This window comes from Phaenicophaeus curvirostris, chromosome 9, assembly GCF_032191515.1.
Source record: "Phaenicophaeus curvirostris isolate KB17595 chromosome 9, BPBGC_Pcur_1.0, whole genome shotgun sequence".
In the NCBI taxonomy this organism is placed as follows: Eukaryota; Metazoa; Chordata; class Aves; order Cuculiformes; family Cuculidae; genus Phaenicophaeus; species Phaenicophaeus curvirostris.
Genome location: NC_091400.1, coordinates 6,156,469 through 6,163,026, shown reverse-complemented (window position 1 = coordinate 6,163,026; position 6,558 = coordinate 6,156,469).

Below are 6,558 nucleotides of genomic sequence, written 5' to 3'. Positions count from 1 at the left end.
CAACAAAGTAATCAATGTCCAAACTGACAAATTGCATCAGAATCCCATTGCCTGGATTTCACTCCCTGTTCAAGCCATCCGTCTGCAGCCTTTGGATCCGCAAACAAATGTGATTTTCTAACCGGAGCACCAAAACCAGCCCCAGGAAAAGGCCAATTCCTTTCTGCGAGGCATTTTCAGACTAAGGCAAGTGAGCTGCTGGCCTTATGGCATCTGACAGGCTTTAACAAGTTGCAGCAACTTCACCTGACACGGGTGGCTGCCCGTAAGTGTGAAATTTCCTCTTGTCCTTTGAAGATCAAAGGACAGCAAAGACAATTTCCAGCTTTATCATGGAAACTAAACCCACTACCCCAGGGATTACCTAGTTCCTCCCTCCCCATTAGCACTCAGCATTTCTCAGGCTCTTCCCAGGCTGAGCCTGGAGGCAGCAGGACAAGGCAAGACATCCTTCTCCTCTCACATCCAACCTGTCAGGCTTCACCAGTGCAGTTTTTCACAGTTTGGTCCAAATAATGGGCATCTTTTTTTCTCTTTTACAGCCCTCTGAGGAAGCACTTCACTGTTTATTCTACATGATCTCCCCTTGCCCTGACTCACTGTGCCCTGCTTCCTCCGGCATCCCCAGCTCCCTCGCAGTGCGGGGCTGAAAAGAAGGAAATGAGAAGAGAGACTGAAATGGGAACACTGTCTAAAGGCTCTTAGCAGCACCCTGCTGCTGTCTGCAGGCATCTTCTACTTGTCCCAATGACCTTGCCCCAGGATCCTGCAAGCCAGAGCATTGAGCAGGGCCAGTAGCCAGTTATCCAGAAGCCTTCTGCTTCCCCTATGCACACGGCTGAGACATATCCCCATCAGATGTCACATTCGAGTCCAGAATTGTTCCTCGCAGCTGGGTTTGCTAATCAGAACTGCCAGGCACCACTTTAGCACTTAGGAGCACATGGAACAATGCACCTTCCCCTTCTCCCCACTGGTGGCCCCTGATCAATTCTCTCGAGCGTATCCGCCTGCACATGTCATGCTGTCTGCCAGAAAACCAGCTGCTCCTCACAGCTGGATTTAGTAAACTGAACCATGTCAATGCTTCAGCTCTTGGTAGCACACAGTTCTCTTGCCACCCACCCAGGGCTCCCATCGCCTGCTTCCTGGAAGACTGGCTGCTGTACCCCACAGCGGTCGTGTGAAAGCACTGCCTGATTGGTTTTGCTTTTAACCCAAGTAAAACATTATATCCTGGGGGGGAAGAAAGAAAAGAACCACAACCCAGCAGACTCGCTCTTGCAGTATGGAACAATATGGCCTCACAAGCCCAGTACAATAAATACATCACGGTAATGAGATTTTGTGCTTAGGGTCGCCTTTGCCCATGGGTCTAATGTGCATTGCAAACATATGAAAAAATCTTTATGCTTTTCTCAGAATGAGATCAATATCATTATCCCTGACGCAAGGCAGGATGCAGAGATATACAGATAAGCCTGCAAGAAACATTTAGACAGAAATTCAGGTTCGCTCTAGCAGCAAAACGCTTCTTGTGTGAGCAAAGCCACATCAGCAAAGCTCTGCTTTGTACCAACAGAGCAGAAACATCTTCTGCAGGAGAAACGGACTGTGCTGCGGAAAACACAATTTTGCTGCTACAATCTTTTTATTCTGTACTCAAGGGATCCACATGGTCAGCTCAGGTCTCACTCCCTTTATGCTTTTGACAAACGTGACTGCGCCAGCAGGAGGATACAGACAAGCTGCATGGTTTGCCCTGGAAAGCCAAGGGCAGGGTCCACAATCGATCCCAGGCTGCCCAACCACCCAGGCTCTCCATCAGCCACTGTAATTACTCGGGGCAAAGTGGACATTGCTAAGTAGATAGCAGGCTGAAAGCATCTCTAGGTGACAAACGCGTACAGTTGTGCATCTTTGTTAGAAATAGAAATCTGCTTCATCTTGGCCAGCCTGTCAGAGCCCAGCCGGATGGCACTTAATGGTCATGCTGGAATTCACATCAATTGATTTTCCAGTTAACTTGACCTAACGTGATTGGAGGCATTAGAGCAGAGAGGATATACCCATTGTTCCCGTTCGAGTCCTGTAGTCCTCATATTTCAATGCAGCAGCGAGTTTAGTTCCAATTAGAAAAAAATGGTTCCTTAAAATAAGGATTTAATGTAAAGATTAATCCAGGACCTAATTTGAAGCCCATTGTGTTCCAGAGCCATCCTCCCCACTGAAGGCAATAGGCTTTGGATCAGGGCCTGGAGGCAGCTCACAATCTATGGGCAATTGAATGATGAGGGATGACTCACTATCAAATGCCATGTTCTTTACAAAGGAGTCTCAGAGAGGGAGTATCTGTGTGACAGAAATAAACTACTATTCACACACACACACCACCAGCACCCCAAAAAAAGGAGATCCCATGAAAAACTACATTATTGTTTCACTTGGGAGACTTAAGCCTCATCTGATGAATGCTTAATCCTGTGAGTAACTTTATGAACATGAGTAGGTCAGTAAAACAAAGTCTGCTAAACAGTTATGCCAAAGGGGGTTGAGGTCTTTATTAGTTTGCCTGTCATTTCTGAGCATCTAATAGCGCCTGAAGATCAGACACCTTTATGTGCTGCCTGTCCTGAAGTCCAAGTCAGGACTGCAGCGAGCGTGGGCTTAGGCTGGGGCAGGGACACCTGTGTCATGTAGGATTTACACTACAGATGTTTCCCACTTCTACTCATGCACAACAGGTCCAATGGGTCCCGTGCATGTTTGCCCCTTAGACATAGTTTAGTGATTGATAGGAATGGTTGGACTCAATGATCCGGTGAGTCTTTTCCAACCTGGTGATTCTATGATTCTATATTTTCCTCTCCTGGTCTTTAGTTCTGGATTTCTAGGTTTGTTTGGTACTTGTACAGCACAACAGGTCCTGCTAGGATTCCCAGGACGTACAAATAACTTCCCTAGGGTAGGCTGGTACTTGAAAGGAATATCTAGGGGCCATAAATCCTCTTCAATAACTAAACAAAGCTGGAAGAAGTGCTGAGCATTTCAGCTGTGACCACAAAAGCCATTTCTCTTGGTAACTTTTACGTTCCCTGCAAGCATTCATAGGTGGGATGGACAGGGATGCAGCACCACTGCTAACAGAAAAATGAATGGTTCAGTGGACCTTACTTAGATGTCAGACTACTCCGAATTTTTAAGTAGAAATAAACAGATTAAAATGACCCCACATTTTATAATGCAATGGTAAAACAAAGTAGGACTTTGCCACTGATACCCTGGTGTCAGAACCTCATCTGATTTTCTCTGATGACTCAACCTATTTCATAAGCTATTTTCATACTCCTTATTTAGCAAACTTACTCATGTCTCGGTAAAAGCCTACGATGTGATAAAGCCAAGGAACCGTAATCTGTGGTACTGGTAACACCTCCTACGCCAAAAAAAATCCTACTTCCATATTTATGTGGCTCTGCAAATTGGTTCCTGTCTTTTTCTCCCCAGAGAGTGAGCTGGCAGTGTGTCTCCTCTCCAATTAACACAAGGCTGTGAAAAGTGGAGATGGAGGGTCAAACTCACCATGCCGGAAGCCTCAGCTACTTTTGCCATGTTACAAGCACATTTGGACATTTGACTTCCCGGCAAAGCAAGTGTTGTTTTTAGCATACAAATAATGCCCGCGAAAACCTTGTTCATTCAGGTTTTGTCTCCAGAAAAAAAGCACCTTGCCACTAGAAGTCAAGAATCTAAGAAAAGTGTTTCCTGCCTTGTGTTGCTCAGGGACCAGGGATGGGCATCTCAATGCAAACTCCCTATGGACCCAGTGAATTTTACCTGCGTTTTACTGGTCAGGATGTAGTTTCCACCTTTTGTGAAGTCCTTTAATTATAGAATCATAGAATCACCAGGTTGGAAAAGACCCTCCGGATCATGGAGTCCAACCATTCCTATCAAATACTAAATCATGCCCCTCAGCGCCTCGTCCACCTGTCCCTAGAAGGAGAAACCTTTTTAACCAGCATAGGTTGCAAATCACACCAGCAAATGCATGGAATAAGAGGACAACATCCACCCATCCACCCCCACCTTGGATCTCTTCACAATCTAATTTGCAACCACGTAAAGATGTGTGCTTTTTGTGGCAGTTTTTTTGAAGAGTTTGTTTATCTTGAAGGCAGAAAGGAAAGGCAGCCTGTGCAAAGCAGAAACAGGAGCTGAGCAGCAGCACTTAACGCTTGCAACATGACTGCTCTTTACAAGCCCAAAAGCACAGGACCAAATGTTACATGGCACAAGCCCTGCACAGTCCCATACCAAGATATTAAACAGCCCCCAGCTGATGTCCAGGACATAAGGGTACTCCATCAGGAGTGTTAATGGAGAAAGATGCTCACATCCTAACACAGCCCATAACCGGTGCTTCCATGGGCAGCAAAACCTGCAAAATCCCCTTTCCCATGACATTTCCGCCTAACTTGTTTGGATTCAGGTATCATAAGGGATAAGCTCTAAACAAAGCTTTGCCTAAGGGTTCAATATCCCTGGCATGTTTCCATCGCTTGCATTTTCTGATGTCTGAAAGCATGCTGCTGTAGCTTTCCCCTTGCTGTTACAGCTACACCGGCCTCTTTCCATCAGAACTTTGTTTTTGAGATCCCTGCTGTTCTGCCAAGCTTAGCTGGCAGATGGACACAGATGCACTGAACCACCCAGTTCAGCCCCATCACTGTTAGCCCCCATCCTTCAGCTCTGACATTCCTCACACGCCTGCCTGATCTGAACTTCCATCCCCAGAAGTGAGCTACACAAAATCAAGCCTATTTGGGCTGTAAAAAAAAAACCCTAAAGCTTCTATCCTACCCAGTCTGGTGAATTTGCTCAGCACACAACTGACAAAGCATTGTTGGAGATAGAATCATAGAATCACCAGGTTGGAAAAGACCCACCGGATCATCGAGTCCAACCATTCCTATCAAACACTGAACCATGTCCCTCAGCACCTCATCCACCCGTCCCTTAAACACCTCCAGGGAAGGTGACTCAACCCCCTCCCTGGGCAGCCTGTTCCAGTGCCCAATGACCCTTTTCGTGAAAAATTTTTTCCTGAACCTCCCCTGGTGGAGCTTGAGGCCATTCCCTCTTGTCCTGTCCCCTGTTCCTTTCCCTAAGGATGAAGGTAGCTGTTGAGCACTGATGTGTGGAAGTAGACAACCAGGGTTCTTGCCCTGCCCCTGTGGGTTCAAACTCGTACATTCCATCTCCCAGCTAAGTGCCATCCTGGTTTGTTCTACTCACCTCCACACGCTGGTGCCTGGAAGCAGCACAGGCAGGGAGGGAGGAGAGTGTGTACTCTCACGCCAGAGTCCTGCAGCCAGATGGATGTTGTCCCCTCAGAGAGGTGGGATCTGCCAAGTTAACCAAAGGAACAGCTGAGTTGAGGACAGAGGTCTGACATTAGCACTAAAAGAGCAGAACAGGCACCAGCAAAAACCTGGGAGCACAGCTCTCTGGGAGGCAGCATTTACATCCCACTCTGCCCTGGATGTCGAGGCTTCCTTCAGCCTGCAGGGAGGAGGCTGGGTCGGAACTAGCTGAGCAGAGGGGAACTCTGCCCTGGGGCAGGAGCACAAACCTCAGGCTCCTGTGCCCAGGCATGACAACTCCTCTTCATGCTCCTGCAGGGCTCTGGCCCTCCCTCCTTGCTGAATCCCAGCACATCTTCCTCTGCCAACAGTATCCAGCAACACACTAAGCCCAGGATGAGAGTCCCTCTCCAAAACCAGAGCAGCTGCCTCTCCTCTCTGCTAAATACCTGGCTCCTCCGCCTGGCCTGTGATCTTTTCCAGCTGCTGTGGTCGAATCTGCCAAGACCAGCAGTCCCTCCGTTAACCCCTTCTGCCTCGTACTCTGCAGGATCCCATGGCAGACATCACCACCTCTGCAGAGGGTTTCAGCTACCTGATCCTTGAGAAAAATAAAACCAAACTGGTCATTCCCCAGAAGGAGGTTTCATGCTGTTTTGATGAGAGCTCTTGGATACTCTGTTCCTGGCAAGGTTGTAGGTCCCCGGTGCTCAGGATGCAACCACCCTCACTAAACCTAGCAGCCTTTCAGCTTGGGTGCTTGTCGGGACCAAGACACACAGAGCTCACCAAAGAAAGCAACCAGATCTTTCAGAAAAATGATCGATCTGCTCTTGCTAGATCACCTGCCTCACCTCCCCAGCTCCTGGCTGCCATGTTCGGGTTTTCTGGAGCCCAGAGCGAGCTGCTGCCACATCCCCCTGACACAGGGAAGAAATCTAAGGCTCATCTCCATAGACAGCTTCTAACCAGTGGGATTTCCTTCCCAGTGAGAGGATGTTACAAACAGATGAATCCCAGAGGGTACAGATGCTTTGTAACCCAGACATTTACCAATTTTTCAACTCCATAGCTTGGAAATACAGATTTTTTTGTGCTGCAGTGGTAAGCCAGAAAGAGCATAAAAACTTCCAGCTGAAAAGGGACACAAAATTGCTTAGAGATGCTACCACTGACAATTATTTTCATTAAA